Consider the following 17725-nt stretch of genomic DNA (forward strand, 5'->3'; position numbering starts at 1 on the left):
TCTCCTAACTCTGGGAAAGGAGCTATCTGCATTTAATCATGGCCTATACATCACGGGCTCACAACCATTTGAGGGCAGATGAGAACATAGAAAGTTCCCTAGGAGACTGTCAGTAGCTAATGTATGTATCAAGAGAGTACACCTTTCCCCTCATATCGGTATGAGAAGAGTATCTTTTCCTTAGGGCGGTTCTAGTATCCCATTCCTTACAGTGGGCTATCCCCATGCCATGGTGCTTGGCCCATGGTGACACTGCCATCCTGGCTGGAATGCAGTATGGTCCCTTGAACAGAAGTCCTGTAGAATAGATGCTTGGTTTTGAGCTTCTAGTCTCTCTGGGGAAGATAACTCTTTGGCATGAGTTCTGTATATAGTAAATATAGTTGAAATCTTTTCATTGTGAATAAAATTGGACATATCCTAAGTGCAGCTGAACTGACTATATTTCAAGGTTTGGTTTGTTTCTGTTTTGTTTTGGTTTTTGTTTTTAAGAAAAATTAGGGTTATAGGATGATTTTTTGGTTCTTGATGTTGGTGGTGATGGCTTCAGTTAAGTTTTCATTTCTAGCCCTGATTTCAGTGATGAATCTCCAAGCCCTGAGGCCTGGGAAGAGAATAAATGCTATGATGTTTTCATGAATAACAATGCTTAGAACCCAAATGGTGACTTCTGTGATAAACTTGGGAGGGAAAGATTATACAGTAAGGGTGATAGGGCTAGGTGACATTTAAGAGCTTTGGCTCTGAATGGAACAGACTTAGGATCAAATCTTGTCGTCACTCAGCTGTGTGACTCTGGAGAAAGTTTCTGTAACCTCTATAGCTATAAAATGACAACAATAATAGTACCTATTTAGTAGGATTTTAAAAGGATTAAATGCTTGCAGACTTATAGGAAGCAAATACCAATGTTAGCAACTGAGTTATAATTTTTTAAGTTTTGTTTTCATATAATTTCAAACTTACAGAAAATAGTACATGGAAATCCTTTATATCTATCCAGATTCACCAGTTGTGTGAAGTGAATGTACGTATATTTTTTCTGAATCATTTGAGAATAGAGGTATCACACCTCTTTGCCCTAAATATTTCAGTATGTATTTTCTAAGAACAATGACGTTTTCTTATGTAATCACAATATAGTTATCAAAGTCAGGGAATTGAATATTGAAACATGCCATTATCTAATCCATAGTCATATTCTAAAATGTCATCAGTTGTCCTAGTTAAGTCCTTTATAGCTGTTTTCTCCCATTCCAGAATTCATGTTATTGTTTTTAATAATGATAATAAGGTGACAGTCAACACAAGACCAACATATCTAGTTACACAGGCCAGCGGAGAGTGATCTGGAACATAGACTTGTATCTATCAGTATCTTGTCATCCTAATGGCTGCAAAGGGCTTTAGGGCCAAGCGGGAAGGCTGGGGGAAGTAGCCTCTAGTGGCTGGAGTTGAGAGCCATTGTTTGGGGATACAGAGGTCTAGGGTGGGGGCTGTGGAAGGAGATAGGGAGATAAAAAGAGCCATAGGAGAGCACCCACTTGTCTGAGAATGAGGCTTAATTGAACCCATCTAATCACAAGGTAGCTTCTCAATAAATCTCATAGGTTTTCATCATAATGCAGTGTTTCCAGGCCAGTGGTTTGCAAATTTTGTCTTTATTGCTCCCCACATGACAAACATTAGGTTCAATTTTTTTTTTTAATCCGGCTTTTAAAGTAATCAAGATAGATTAAAAGAAAACATACTTGAACATGTCATATACCAAATTTGACATGCTGGAGATCACTGGTGTGCTCACTTGTACTGCCATGTTCATGGTTGAGGGCAGACCTTGGTATAAAGCTTCTCTTGCTGTTTCTGGGTATTTTAAGGTTTGCCTGAGATACTCCTATACTCCCCGTTTCAAGTTTGTGTTTTGAGAGCATCGTATTCAGTGTTTGACCTAAGGAAATGTTTGAATTTGAACTTATAAAATATGTGATAAAATACTTGTTTTATCTACTTTATATATTGAAGTTTCACATTTTACTAGGAAGGACTTCTGCCATTATGTATTTTTTAAGAGTTTGAAATCTTTACTTGGGTTCTTAAAGCACTTCCTTCCCTATTTCTCTCTTCTACTAGCTCTTTATTCCGGCACATCCCTTTTGAATGCCAGTACTTGTTCTCTGTCCTTTCCATGTCCTCAGCCATCTGACGTTTCCTTTCTTGCTCTGATGTTCTCCTGGCCCCCCTCAGGTACTCATTGTTGTAACAGAATCACACGGCACCAAACAGGGTGCAGAGTAAATGATGCATCTCCCTTCCTCCTCTTCCCCAAGTCACCCAGGTTGCTCCCAGGAGGTAGCCACCATTACCATATTGCTTATTTGTTGTTTCAGAGACAGGCTGTACATAGAGACCAAAAGCATACATGTAAATATGTACAGCGTATTTTTCATGCATGTGGACATTTTTCTGTACTGTTCTACACCTTACTCTTTTGTTTTAACATCTCTTAGAGGTAGTTCTGTGTAGTAGAAATAGCTCCTTCATTCTCTTGAGTGGCAATTGTGATATCCCATGGATGCTGCAGTGAATACTTTTTACCTGTTTAATTTAGCACATCTGTAGAATCAGTTCCTCAAACTAGGATTGCTGGGAGAAAGGATGTAACCATGTGTAATTTTTTTTTTTTTGAGGTGTAATTGACCTATTACATCATATTAGCTTCAGGTATACAACATAATGATTTTTTTTCAAGATTTTATTTATTTATTTGAGAGAGAGTGTGTGTGTGTGCACAAGAGAGAGCTCGAGCAGGGGGGAGGGAGAGAGGGAGAAGCAGACTCCCCGCTGAGCAGGGAGCCCAATGTGGGACTTGATCCCAGGACCCTGGGATCATGACCTGAGCAGAAGGCAGACACCCAACAGACTGAGCCACCCAGGCATCCCAATGTAATGGTTTGATATTTGTATATATTGTGAAATGATCACCAACAGTAAGTCTGGTTACCATCCATCACCATACGCGGTTAGACATTTTTTTTTCTCATACTAAAAACTTTTTAAAGATCTGCTGTCTTAGCAATTTTCAAGTATGCAACACAGTATTATTAACTATAGTTAACTTGCTGTATATTGCATCCCCATGACATTTATTTTATAACTGGAAATATGTACCTTTTGACCTCCTTTGCCCATTTTGACCCCCCTCCTTACCTCCCCATTTCAGGGAGCCACCAATCTGTGCTCTGTATCTATGAGCTCTTTTTTTTTTTTTTTTAAATATTCCACATGTGAGATCATATAGTATTTGTCTTTGTCTTTCTTTGACTTATTTCACTTAGCATACTGCTCTCAAGGGCTGTCCATGTTGTCGCAGATGGCAAAATTACATTCTTTTTTATGGCTGTATAATATAATACTCAATTGTATATCAGTAAATACACACACACACACATACTACATTTTCTTCATCTACTCTTCCGTCTATAGACACTTAGATTGTTTCCATATGTTGACAATTGTAAATAATGCTGCAATGAGCATGGAGGTGCATATATCTTTTTGAGCTAGTGTTTTTGTTTTCCTTGGATAAATACCCAGAAGTGGAATTGCTGAATTATATGATAGTTCTATTTTTAATTTTTAAAAAAATTAAAGCCACTGTTTTCCTTAGTGGCTGCACCAATTTATATTCCTACCAGCTGTGCATGAGGGCCCCTTTTTCTCCACATCCTTGCCAACACGTGTTGCCTTTTTTTTATTATTATTATTTGATACTAGCCATTCTGACAGGTGCGAAGTGATATCTCATTGTGGTTTCGATTTGCATTTCCCTGATGATGTTGAGCATCTTTTCAGTCCCTGTTGGCCAACTTTGTCTTCTTTTAGAAAGCATCTATTCAGATCCTCTGCCCATTTTTTAATCAGTTTGGTTTTTGCTGTTGAGGTAGTTGAGTTTTTTATATAATTTGGATACTAACCCCTTAACAGATATATAATTTACAGATATTTTCTCCCATTCAGTAGGTTTTTTCATTCTGTTGATGGTTTCCTCTGCTGTGCAGAAGCTTTTTAAAGTCTCATATAGGTTTCACTTGTTTATTTTTGGTTTTGGTGTCAAATCACCAAAACGGATGTCAAGTTTACTTTCTTTTATGTTTTCTTCTAGGAGTTTTATGGTTTCAGGTCTTAAAGTCAAATCTTCCCTTGATTTTTTTTTTTTAAGACTTTATTTGAGAAAGAGAGAGAGAATGTGAGTTGGGGTGTGGGTACAGAGGGAGAGGGAGAGAGAATGCCACACAGACTCTGTGCTGAGCAGGGAGCCTGACGTGGGGCTCAGTCTCACGACCCTGAGATCATGACCTGAGCCAAAATCAGGAGACAGACACTTAACCAACCGACTGAGCACCCAGGCACCCCGAGTCTTCCTTTGATTTTGAGTTGATCTTTGTTTATGGTGTAGAATAATAGTCCTGTTTCATTCTTCTGCATTTGGCTGTCCAGTTTTCCCGATATTATTCACTTACTGAAGAGACTGTCCTTTCCCTGTGCTATGTTCTTGACTCCTTTGTCATAACTTAACTGACCATATATGTGTGTGTTTATTTCTGGGCTCTTTCTTCTTTGCCATTCATCTACATGTCTGTTTTTATGCCAGTACTATACTGTTTTGATTACTATAGCTTTTAATATAGCTATTTTGAAATTTTGAAATCAGGGAACGTGATGCCTCCAGCTTTGTTCTTTTATTCTCAAGGTTGCTTTGGCTATTGGTCTTTTGTGGTTCCATGCAAATTTTAGGATTGCTTTGTTCTATTTCTGTGAAAAATGCCATTGGAATTTTTATAGGAATTGCATTGAATCTGATTGCTTTGGGTAGTGTAGACATTTTGACAGTATTAACTCTTCCAATTTATGAGCACAGAATATTTTTCTATTTATTTGTGGTTTTGGTTTCTTTTATTAATGTCTTACAGCTTTTAGTGTGCAGCTCTTTTACCTTCTTGGTTAAATTTTTTCCTGGTATTTTATTCTTTTTGATGCAATTGTAAATAAGATTGTTTTCTTTTCTTTTTCTTTTTTTTAAGATTTTATTTACTTGACAGAGACACAGCAAGAGAGGGAACACAAGCAGAAGGAGAGGGAGAAGCAGGCTTCCCGCTGAGCAGGGAGCCTGACTCGGGGCTCCATCCCAGGACCCTGGGATCATGACCTGAGCTGAAGGCAGATGCTTAACGACTGAGCCACCCAGGTGCCCCATAAGATTGTTTTCTTAATTTCTCTTTGTGATAGTTTCATATTAGTGTATTATAGAAACACAACAGATTTTTTTAAATAATTTTTATTTTTTAATTTTTTTTTAAGATTTTATCCATTTATTTGACAGAGAGAGAGCACAAGCAGGGGGAGCAACAGGCAGAAGGAGAGGGAGAAGCAGGCTCCCTACCAAGCAAGGAGCCTGATGCAGGGCTTGATCCTAGTACTCTGGGATCATGACCTGAGCTGAAGACAGACGCCCAACCAACTGAGCCACCCAGGAGCCCCTACACAACAGATTTTTGTAGTTTGATTTTGTATCCTGCAGCTTTGCCAAATTTGCCTGTTCTAACAGTTTTTTGGTGAAGTCTTTAGGATCCCCTCCCCTCCCCTTCTCTACTCTTCACAACCCTGAGATCAAGACCTGAGCTGAGATCAAGTGTCAGGCGCTTAACTGTGCCACCCAGGGCCCCTTGTCTTTATGATTTTCTATGCATAATATCATGGCATCTGCAAATATTGACAGTTTTACCTCTTCCTTTTCAATCTGGATGCCTTTTACTTATTTTCTTGCCTAATTGCACTGGCTAGGACTTCTAGTACTATGTTGAATAAAAGCAGCAACAGTAGGCATCTTTGTCTTATTTCTGATATTGGAGGAAAAGCTTTTAGCTTTTCATCATTGAGTGTGATGTTAGCTGAGTTGTCCATGTGTAATTTTGACAGTCACTTACAGACTGCCTTCCAAAGAGGTTGTGCCAACTTATATTCCCACTAGCCCAATTTGAGGGTGCCCATTTCCCTGCACACTTAACTATGTATTAGGCTGTATATACTGTTTAGTCTTTTTTAGTTCTGTAGGTGAAATATCACTGGTGTATAAGTTTTGCATTTCTGTTACTTATTCATCCATAAATATGTAATAAAAATTACTCTGTTTTTGAGTATCCAAGCTGATACTTAAATTTTATATAACCATAAATAATAAAGTACTTTTTTCCCCATCTTTTGCCATAACTCTACCCCCTTTACTTTTCAACCAATAGGCTTTTTGAAAGTTATATCTAATTTTATTATGATTATCTTTTACATTAAATGTACTTTATGATCCAAGTGTAAATACATACCTTAAAATATTAGGCTTTTCTAGACCCACTGCACTGAAATATCCAAGATCAGTCAACCAGCTAAGTATCTGTTTAATAGGAGGAATAATATTTGGAAAGCTTACAGGAAATAACTTATAAAAATAAGAAATATATAAAATAGGAAATGATTCTGGGCTGTTATAGTATTGGCTGTAGTTCTTTGCTGCACCTTCTCTGCCAGACTGCTAGATGTTGAAATCCCTCAGGACTCCATTCTAGGCTATCTCTTCTCTGTATTTTCTCTGAGCCCGTGGCTTAAATGTCATTTTATACTAGTAATTCCCAAATAGAGATTTATGGCCCGGACCTCTGCTGTGGACTCCATTTGGTTCAAAATATTTTAAATTTTTTTGAGACTTCTTCTGTGTTTAATTTCTAAATGTGTGGGGATTTTTAAAAACTATTTTTCTATTATTGATTTCTAGTTTAATTCCATTGTGGTCTAAGAATGTGCTTTTGGATTCCTATTTTATCTTAAGGTATATTCTGTGGCCCAGAGTGTGATCTGTCTTACTGAATGTTCCATGCAGGCTTGAGAAGAATGTGTACCCTGCTGTTGTTAGAACTATTACTTTATAAATGTCATTTATATCAGGTTGATTGATAGTGCTGTCCAAGTGAACTATATCCTTATTGATTTTTCTGCCTGCTTAATCTACCTTGCTGACAGGGAAACAGTGATATCTACAACTATAATATTTGATTTCTGTATTTCTCCTTGGCAGTTTTACCAGTTTTTGCCTCATGTATTTTGAAGCTCGGTTGTTAGGTGCATACATGTTTAGGATTGTTATGTATTTTGCGGAATTGACCCATTTATCATCATGTAATGCCCCTCTTTATGCCTGATATTTTCCTTGTTCTGAAGTCTTCTTTGTCTTTAAATTCAATTCTGTTACTCCAGCTGTCTTTTGATTAATGATAGCATGGTGTCTTACTCCATGCCTTTACTTTTGATCTGTCTGTGTCTAGGGTTTCCTGTTGACGATTTATAGTTGGGTCTTCTTTTTTTAACCAAACAAGTCTTAGTCTTTTAGTGGTATATGTAAACATCCACATTTAAAGTGGTTATGGATATATTTGGATTAATACCAACCATGTGCGTAACTGTTTTCTCTTTGTTGCCAGAGGCTCCTTTTTCTGCTTTATCTGGTTCTGATTGAGCAACTTATATGATCCCTTTTCTCTCTTAATGTATCAAATCTGGGGCGCCTGGGTGGCACAGCGGTTAAGCGTCTGCCTTCGGCTCAGGGCGCGATCCCGGTGTTACGGGATCGAGCCCCACATCAGGCTCCTCCACTATGAGCCTGCTTCTTCCTCTCCCACTCCCCCTGCTTGTGTTCCCTCTCTCGCTGGCTGTCTCTATCTCTGTCAAATAAATAAATAAAATCTTTAAAAAAAAAGTATCAAATCTACATCTTTACAAATGTTTTCAGTTGTTGCTCAAGTTTACAGTAATTATTTTATAAGCCTACCTTCAAATGATACTATACTGTTTCACATGTAATACAGGCTCCTTGTAACAGTGTTCCCAATTCCCATCCTTTGTGACATTGCTGTCATTCATTTCACTTACCCACATGCTGTAATCACCCAGTATATTACTATTACTAACTTAAACAGTTATTTTTTAGATCAATTAGGAATAAGAAAATGCAATTTATTTGACTTTTACTTATTCCTACAATGTTCTTCCATTCTTTATGTACATCCAAGTTTTAACCTGTATCATTTACTAACTGAAGAAAAGCCTTTAACATTTTTTACAGGGCAGGTTTGCAGGTGATGACTTTTCTTAGTTTTTGTTTGTCTGAGAAAGTATTTCTCCTTGACTTTTCTGTTGTTGTTTTTAAATTATTTTCAGCGAAATTCATAGGATGTAAAATTAACCATTTTAGGGGCACCTGGGTGGCTCAGTCAGTTAAGTGTCTGCCTTTGGCCCAGGTCATGATCCCAGAGTCCTGGGATTGAGCCCAACATCGGGCTCCCTGCTCTGCGGGGATTCTGCTTGTCCCTCTCCCTCTGCTCCTCCCCCCTACTCATGCTCTCTTTCTTGCTCCCTCTCTCAAATAAAGAAATGAAATCTTTATAAAAAAAAAATTTAACCATTTTAAAGTGAACAGCTCAGTGGCATTTAGTACATGTACAATGTTGTACAACCACCACCTTTATCTATTTCCATCAGTCCAGCATAAAACCCCTTATCCATTAAGCAGTTTCTCCCTGTTCCTTCTCCGTTTCCCCTCCCCCTAGCCTCTGGCAACCACCAGTCTACATTCTGTCTCTATGGACTTATCAATTTTGGCCATTTCATATACATATAATGTATGACATTTGTGTCTAGCTTCTTTCACTTAGCATATAATGTTCATTTATCTATGATGTCACATGAATCAGTACTTCATTCCTTTTCATGGCTGAATAATACCCCATTGTATGGATATGCCACAATTTATCCAGTCATCATCCACTGATGGACTCTGCTTCACTTTTGAGGGCTACTTTTGTCAAATATACAATTCTGCTTTGGTGGTTTCTTTCTTTCAACATTTAAACTGTTTCATTCTGCTATCTTCTGGCTTATGTGGTTTCTGATAAGAAATCTGCTATGAATCTTACCCTTGTTTCTCTATAGGTGAGGTCTTTCTCTTTCCCCCACCTTCACACCGCAGCTTCTTTCAATATTTTCTCTTTGTGCCTGGCTGGCACAGCGGTTAAGCGTCTGCCTTCGGCTCAGGGCGTGATCCCGGCGTTATGGGATCGAGCCCCACATCAGGCTCCTCTGCTAGGAGCCTGCTTCTTCCTCTCCCACTCCCCCTGCTTGTGTTCCCTCTCTCGCTGGCTGTCTCTATCTCCGTCGAATAAATAAATAAAATCTTTAAAAATATATATATTTTCTCTTTGTCTTTCGTTTTCTATGGTTTGAATATGTTAATGAAATATAATTCAAAAAATAAAATCTTCCCCCAACCCAGATAACCTCTCCATAAAGGTAGAAGAGACAGAAAACAGGCTTCTGTCTTTGCTTTGCTTCTTTTTAAGATTTAATTTTTAAGTAATCTCTATACCTAATGGAGGCTCAGACTCACAACCCCAAGATCAAGAGTTACATGCTCCACTGACTGAGCCAGCCAAGTACCTCTTTCTTTTCTTTTCTTTTTTTAGTAAGCATTAAATCAGAATGTGATGTGCATTACAGGCAGTCTTCTAAGAAATTGCAAAGACAGAAAGGAATTTGACTTGTTTATATAGCGGAGCAGGTACAACCCATTACATCATACATGTTTTCAAGATCCTAACTTAATCATGGAAATTGCGGAGACCCACCTGTGCTAGTTAGTTGGTTTTATTGGGGGTGGAGGGGGGGGGATTTTCTTAAATCCTTATGATGGGAGGTAGTTTGCAAATAGGGGCAGGGTGCGGAGTTAGGCCCTTACTCTCCCAGAGGCCTAAGAGGTAAGGGAGCTATCTCTCTTGAAGTTTACATTTCAAAATAATGGCTCTCAGATCCTTGAGAAAACATTCCTGAGTTTTGAGACTGGCCAGAGGCTTATGTAACCATTATAAAGATTTACATACATATGAAGAAGACAGAGAAAGAGTTCTAAAAGGAAAGGGAGAGGGAAAGAAGTTTCTTCCTTTATTTTTGACAGGGAGAATGAAGCCTCATATCTTTAATTTGTATTTGGTCTTACAAGTAGGATATGTCTAGATGTAGTATTTTAGTATTTAATCCACTTGATGTTTTCTGAGCTTCCTAGATTTGTGCTTTGGTGTTTGTCATTAATTTTTTTAAAGTTTTCAGCCACTATTACTTCAAATATTTCTTCATTCTCCCTCTGGTATTCCAGTTATGCATATGTTATATCTTGAAATTGTTCCATAGTTCTTGGATACTCTGTTCTGGTTTTTTTGTTTTGTTTTCCCTCATTGTTTTTTCCCTTTGCATTTCAGTTAGGGATGTTTCTGTTGACCTGTCTTTAAGCTTACTGGTTCTTTCCTTGGTTGTATCCAGTGTACTGATGAGCCCATCAAGGCATTCTTCATTTCTGTTACTGTTTTTGATTTCTAGCATTTCCTGCTTTCTGAGAATTTTCATCTTCTTATATTTCTCATCTGTTCTTGCATGTTGCCTACTTTTTCCTCTAGAGACCTTAACATATTGATCTTTCTGTTTTAAGTTTCTTGTTTGGTCATTCCAAGATTTTTGTCCTTTTGGAGTCTGATTCTGATACTTGTTTTATCTCTTCCAGTTGTGTTTTTCTTGCCTTTTGACATGCCTTGTATGTATTCTTTTTAAAACCAGACAATATCTGCTGTTAGGTAGTAAGAACTGAGGTAAATTTAAGCCTGCTATGAGGATTTATGTGAACTGTGTGTGATGTTTGCTGTGGCTGTAGGTCCAGAGGCTTCAGATTCCTCTAGTGTCGTTGTCTTAGTCTCTCCTCTTAACTTTGGGCGTCCTTGGATACTCCTCCTCAGAGAGTGTCTTGAAGCTCTTCCAGCTGTAATCCACTGTGCACTAGAGCCCTCTTGGTGGGGTGGTAAGGTGTCGGGAAGGGGAAGCATTCTGTCATCTTATGATGAAATCTCAGTATTTAGTGGGCCTGTGTCCCTGGGTTACGTATAAGAGTTCCAGGACCCAGTTCCAACTTTGGGGTCAGGTTGTAGGGGTCCCGCATACACAACACCAAGCAGTTCTGACACTATCAGTGCAGAGATAGCATCAGATTCTACAGACTAATGATTCAGCCCTGTAAGACTGATCCCTACTCTCACCTCAGACACCAGTCACAAGTCCCAGGCTATTAGCTGAGCTTCTGACCAACCAGTTGCAGATTGGAGGTTCCAGTGACCTTCTTAGGTTCAATTAATTTGCTAGAGCAGCTCACAGAACTCAGGGAAGCACTTACTCATGTTTACCAGTTTGTTAAAGGATACAGATCACCAGCCAGATGAAGATACCTTGGGCAAGGTGCCAAACAAGGGAGCTTCTGTCCTCGTGAAGCTTGGGGCCAGCTTGGTGGCACATGGAAGTGTTCTGGTTCTCCATGCATGGAAGTTCTCTGTAAAGGGCCAAAAAGCTGTTCTCTTGGGTTTTTATGGAGGCTTTATTACATAGGCATGATTGATTAAGTAATTGACCACTGGCTGATTCAACCTCCAGCCCCTCCCCCACACCCCTACCACCTGGGGTGGGGGGTACTGAAAGTTCCAACCTTTTAATCACACGGTTGATCCTTCTGGCAACCAGTTCCTGCCCTTGGTAGGGGTCCCAAAAGTCACCTTCATTAGTAACAAGACACTCGTTTCACTTTTATGGCTCTAAAGCATTTTTAGGAACTGTGGGTGAAGATCAAATATATCTGAAAAATACATTTTTGTCATCTGAATGACCAAATATATATTTCTTATAAATCATATTGCAGGCTGTAACCTTCACAAGTGTGTATTAATTTCCCTTACTGCCCACTCCCTTCTCTAAGATAGAAAGGTCTGAGGGGGCTGGAGTTGGAGAAATGCCCTTTCCCCAGGTGGGATAAGACTTAAGTAAAGTGTTTTCACCTGGGGAATAAGCCTGTGTTTATTTTACAGAAGAAACCTTTGAGTTCATTTTATAAAAATTCTTTCCCTTCCCCTACCAGAGCCACCAGGAAATCTTTCTCATCTCTTCACCTTGAGAGCCACGTGGGATTCCTAGATCTAAAACCCCTGACCCTCCTAAAACTGTGGCCCCCAGGAGTTTCTTACTCCCATCCTAGTCTGTGCTAAGTCTCCAGCAATTCATTGTAATTAACTTGTAAATGTTCCTCCAGGTTGGCTTCTCCACCTAAGCAGATCTCAGATTTTGTGAATGTACCTCTCCAGATTAGGGATGGATTTGCACACTCACATTCTCTGATAAGTTCAAGGAAAGTCATTGATTTTCAGTTTATCTTGCTTTTTCTTGTTATGAAGATGAAATGGTGACTTCTAAGCTCTTTACACTGAAGTTGAAACCAGAGATGTACTTTGAGCTCCATCCAGACTCACCTATCTGGTATTTTACTTGATGTATCTACTTAGGCATCTCATATTTGGCAGGCCAAAAACAGACTTGTGAATTCCTACCAACCCTTGCTCCCTCCACCATGCCATTCATTGTTCAGGCTAGAAACCCGAGAGTCGTTCCTGCCTCTTCGTTCTCCAGTCCTCACATCTCTACCCACCTCCATGCGCTATTGCTTCTTCCTCCAGCATGCATCCTGCAGTGGTCCTCTGCTCTCCTACCCAGAGCCCCTATCTTCAACTCCCACCTGGGCTCCTCCAGGGACATCCAAAGAGTTTCTCAGCTTGTACTTTTTTTGTTCTATATTTTTTCCATCCAACATCCAGAAATATCTGTTTAAAATGCAAAGTCCGTCATTACCTCACTTCAAGTCCTGAATGTATTTAGAAAACACTGTTTTGTGTTATTCGGGGAGGAAAGCTTTGTTAAATATTTTATCTACATAAATGTTGTAGGGATTGAGTTAGTGAGGCTGAATGGAGAATATATTTGTGGAGAATGTATTTGTTTGATCTTTGCCTGTGAGCAGCACTAACTACTCATGAGTTTATTATATTTGAGTAAAAGATTTGTGTGCCTTTTTGCATAGGCCAAAAGAAATTTTTTAACAGATTTTCTTTGCCTTTACTTTAAATTTTCTATTATCCTTTGTTATGCTTTATTATACCCTGACTTGTAACAGTCTGACAAATTTTATATATATTTATATATTTAAAAATGTGTGTATTTGTCTAGAATAGTATATAAGATAGATATAAAATAGCATAAGAAACCTGAAGACCCTGATTTGGGAGGCCAAAACCCCTGCGGGGCTCCCGTTGTACTTGGAATGAAATCCTGACTTCCACCAGGGCCAGCCCACCTCCCTCCCTAGGCTTCTGGGCCACTCTTCATTGTCCATAGCCCTGATGTCAGTACTAAGAGTTCCTTCCTCTTAGGGCTTTCCATATGCCAGAACATTTCCCATTACTTGGAACACACTTTTCGCTAAACCTTTGTCTGACTCCCTTCTTAGCCTTGAATTTGTGGTAAATGCCACTTTGACACAGAAGCCTTCCTTGACCTCTCTTCTAAAAAGTTAAGTGCCTGTGTTACTCTTTCCTACTCTAGCCAGATCTTTTCCCTCATAACATTTAACACAAACTGTTCATTGTCTGTTCTATTTACTTGTTTTTTTGCCACTTTTCCACGTAACTAGAAGCTTCACAAGAACAGGAGCCATCTCCATAATGCCTGTTATCTGGCAAAGTGCCCAGCATCGAGTAGACCCTTTGTAAGCATTTGAGGAATGACTGAGTGAGTGAGTGAGCTGAAGTCAGAGGGAGAGATTCAATGAGATGAAAGGGGTAAGACAAGGCTTCCCAATGAGTAGAGAAGTATGTGAGAGCTTAGAGCAGGAAATATTTTTATCAAGGTCCTCTTATGTTCTGGGGCTCGTACCAACTGCCTTCAGACATATCGTTTCACTTTCCTAGTAATCCTTTTTTGTAGATAGGTAAACAGGGGCTCAGAAAGCTCATGTAACTGTTCCACAGTGACCCGGTTAGGAAGCAGTAGAATGAACATGACATTCGTGGCTCTAGCTGCAAAGCCCTATTTCAGGATCACAAACCTGTGTTTACAGGACCAGGTGGCAGTGGAGAAGGTGGGCAGGGTGGGAATTAGGGCCAAACAGAGAGCTTGTGCCCCATCCAAAGGGGCAGCCACGGCCAGTTGATAACCACAGGGGAACTTGGGGCCAGGATGGGGACAGGTTCCAGCTTGTCACAAGAACTGTAAATCTGATTTTTATGGTAAATACTCTGTCCTCAGGTATTGGCAACCAGTGTTTTAAATTTTAAACTCTGGGAGGTCAAGCAGAAGTTATCCAGTGGCTGTTTGCCTTCAGGCTGTCCATTTGCAGACTCTTCTTTACAACATGAATGATGAGCCCAGCTTGGCTGGAACAGAGAATGGGTAACATAAAGGAGAATGGCAGTAAGTCAGGTCACATTGAGGTCCTTTTGGGGTAGAAGTAGAGAGGGCCTTGGCCCAGTAGAGTATGTAGTCATCTGTGCCATGATGTGATGTATGTGTTCCTAAAAATTCCCATACTGTGCAAAATTCTGCAGTGGAAACCATAGGGCTTATGGGGGTCTATGGGGTTAGTGGCATAACATTCAGAAATTGTTGGTGACACGTCAAGAAGCAGGTATGAATTTAATTTGATTTAAATTGCAATTTGACATACATTAAATGGTTAAGAAATACATAATAACGACAATAAATATGAAACTTTTCCTTGAAAGAGACCTGAAACTTGCTTGTGGAGGGGATGTGGGAGGATTGTAGCTCCTGAGTTGTTGTGAGTGGGGTGATCTGAAATCAGGGAAAGCTGCAACACCACATGCAGTGAGCTGGCTATTCCCATACCGCTCACTTCACCTGGGGGTCACTTTCTGTATGTATACTGTTTCTCAGGAGAAATCATGCATAAACACAAGATTTACATTATGCACAGAATATTCCCTAATACATCAGTCACATTGCAACAAATGTACCTTTTCAAAACAAGAGTTGTAGCAGTACTAAGTGTGTAGCCAGGCTTGGAAGGCCTTAAGAGTCACAGAGGGGCATCTGGGTGGCTCAGTCAGTTAAACGTCCAGTTCTCAGCTCAGGTCATGATCTCAGGGTCGTGGGATCAAGCCCTGTGTCGGGCTCTGTGCTGAACATGGAGCCTGCTTAAGGTTCTCTCTCTGCCTGTCCTTCTGCTCCTCCTCCCTGCTCACTCACTCTCTCTCTCAAAAAAAAAAAAAAAAAAGTCACAGAGAAAAGACATTCCTCCTTAGGTTCTTCCCCTTCCCCCATTTGTTACTGTTTGCAAGCAGGGAGTATGAACATTTGTCCCAAGTGAAGAGATTAAATGGTTTGCCTCTTACGTTCATTTCCTAGGGCTCCCATAACAAATTACGACAAACTTGGTGCCTTAAAACAACAGAAATTTATTTTCCTGCAATTCTGGAGCCCAGAAGCCCAAAATCTAGGTATTTGCTAGGGGCATGCTCTCTGTAAATTTCTAGGGAAGCATCCCTCTGTGCCTTCCTAGCTTCCGGTAGTGACTGGAAGTCCTCAGTGTTCCTTGCCTGCAACTGCAGCACTCCAGTCTCTGCCTCTGTTGTCACAGGCCTGCTAGTAAGGACACCAGTCACTGAATATGGGGCCCACCCTCATGCAGTATGGACTCATCTTAACTTGATCACACTTGCAAAGGTCCTATTTCCAAACAAGGTCATATTCACAGGCCCTGGGGGTTAGGATGTAACCATCTCTTTTGGGGGGACATGATTCTACCAACAGCACCTCTTCTCCACCCCTCCATGGGAGATTTAATAAGTCTGGATACATCCTCAATTTGATGTTTCCTTGGTCTCATTAAACAGGTATCTGCCTGCTGATATTTGTCACCCTGGGGTTCTGTGAGCCGGAATTTTTAAGGGAAAAAAGAAAAGAATAATCTGAGCTTTGGGATATGTTACATATAGCCATCAAAAGTAGCTGTCCCTGTCTAGACCCAGTCACGCCCACCTCCCACCCCTGCCCCAGCCCCATACCTGTCAGTGCCTCAACCAAGAGGCCTGGGGAATAGCATCAAAGGTGGTGACATGCTAGTGACTGTGTGACTCGGGTGCAGAGTGTGTCACCTATGAACACGTGAAGGACTTCTACCAGCCTTGCCTTGGTTATAGCTGGTGATGGAAGAGCCCTCTCAATCACATGACTGTTTCATTCCTTAACAGGGATAGTAATTTAGGAAGGAGGTAAGTTTTGATAGACATGAAAAGGAAGTCAAACATTTTACTCCCAGATCTCAAGGTTATCAGGGCCTTCCAAAGGCCAGTTTTTGTTACTTTTTAACTAAGGTAGGAGTCCCTTCTGTGGCAGCTGAGAGAAGTGTGTGTCATCCATTCTGTCTGTAGTCTCCCAGTTCAGCATTGGGTAGGAAAGTAAGAGAATTTGTACGCCACAGGTTGTAACAATGAAAGGCACTTCCTTTCATTTTCTAAATCTGTTCTTCTTCAGCCTTCAAGATCTTTTGACCTTTCAGTAGCAAATGCTGGTATGCTGGGATTCATGCCCTACCGTCAGCTAAGGATTTGTTCGTGCATCTTCTCTTCCTAGTTTCCTCTTCTTCTGGTCTTGAACTTGCTGTGCCCTCAGCCTATAACATACTTTGCCACATATTTGCGTGGCTTCCTCTCTTGCTTCATTCAGGTTTTTACTCAACATCGCCCCCATCAGAGAGATCTTTCTTTTAAAGCAGCCCCCCGCCTCCTTCCCCTTGACATGCTTTGTCCATTTACTCTGCTTTTTAGTTTTCTTTATGATACCTACCATGACTAATATTCTACAGTATCAGTGTTCATGGTCTATTTCACCCATGTAAGGTTAACTCCACGAGGTAGGAGCTCTGTTGTGTTCATGTCCCTATCCCTAGTACAAAGAACAGAGCTTGATGTATAGTGGACAGTCAATAAACATAATTGATTGGATCTTTGTCATTTTCTTTTGAACCAACCAGCACTGTCTGATTTTCCATATTGAATAGTTGGCAAAGCTCTTGTGCTAGATTCTTTGTGAGTTTGCTGTCTGAACTTTGGAACACTGTTTCACAAGTCAGCATCTATCAAGATGTAGCATGGATGCCAGACCTGCCCATAAGTATGGTAGATTGAAGGGGGTTCCAGCCAGAGATGTAGTACCTCTCCCCTTGTCCAAGGGCCTGCTGGTGCCCCAGGGAGAGAGCAGGTAGTGCTCCAAAGCTGGGCACTCGGCCTCGAGGAAGGCAGGATAGGGAGTAGAACAGATTCAGAGAATTTCATGAGCAGGAATGACAAGTCCCTCTTGCTGTAGCAACTATTTCAGTCGTAACTGATGCATTAGGCAGGGACTCTGGAAAGAGACGGACTCCTACAGCTGGCCCCCTGAACGGTGAACGGTGGGAGCCCCTGGAGGAGTGAGGGTCAGGACTTCTCTGGACTTTATTATGCCTAGGACAAGGCCTCTTTTTTTTTTTTTTTAAGTTAAACTTATCATCTATTATTATCTTCATTTCATAAAAGAAAGGGATTTTCTTTTTCCAATTTTATTGAGATATAATTGACACACGGCACTGTATAAGTTCAAGGTATACAGTGTAATTACCTGACTTATCTATATTATGAAATGATGGCTATAAGTTTAGTTAACATCCATCATCTCATATAGATATAGAAAAAGAAAAAGAAAAAATGGCTTGTTC

The 17725-nt window shown here is 40.2% G+C and overlaps 1 protein-coding gene across 3 annotated transcripts in view; it reads left to right on the forward strand.

Moving 5' to 3' along the window:
• The window catches only part of NR2C2 (nuclear receptor subfamily 2 group C member 2), a 102535-nt gene that overhangs the window by 57327 nt on the left and 27483 nt on the right, over window positions 1–17725 (forward strand). The gene's annotated exons all lie outside the window — the stretch shown is intronic.

Source organism: Ursus maritimus, unplaced genomic scaffold (assembly GCF_017311325.1).
Source record: "Ursus maritimus isolate PB19 unplaced genomic scaffold, ASM1731132v1 scaffold_14, whole genome shotgun sequence".
Taxonomy (NCBI): Eukaryota; Metazoa; Chordata; class Mammalia; order Carnivora; family Ursidae; genus Ursus; species Ursus maritimus.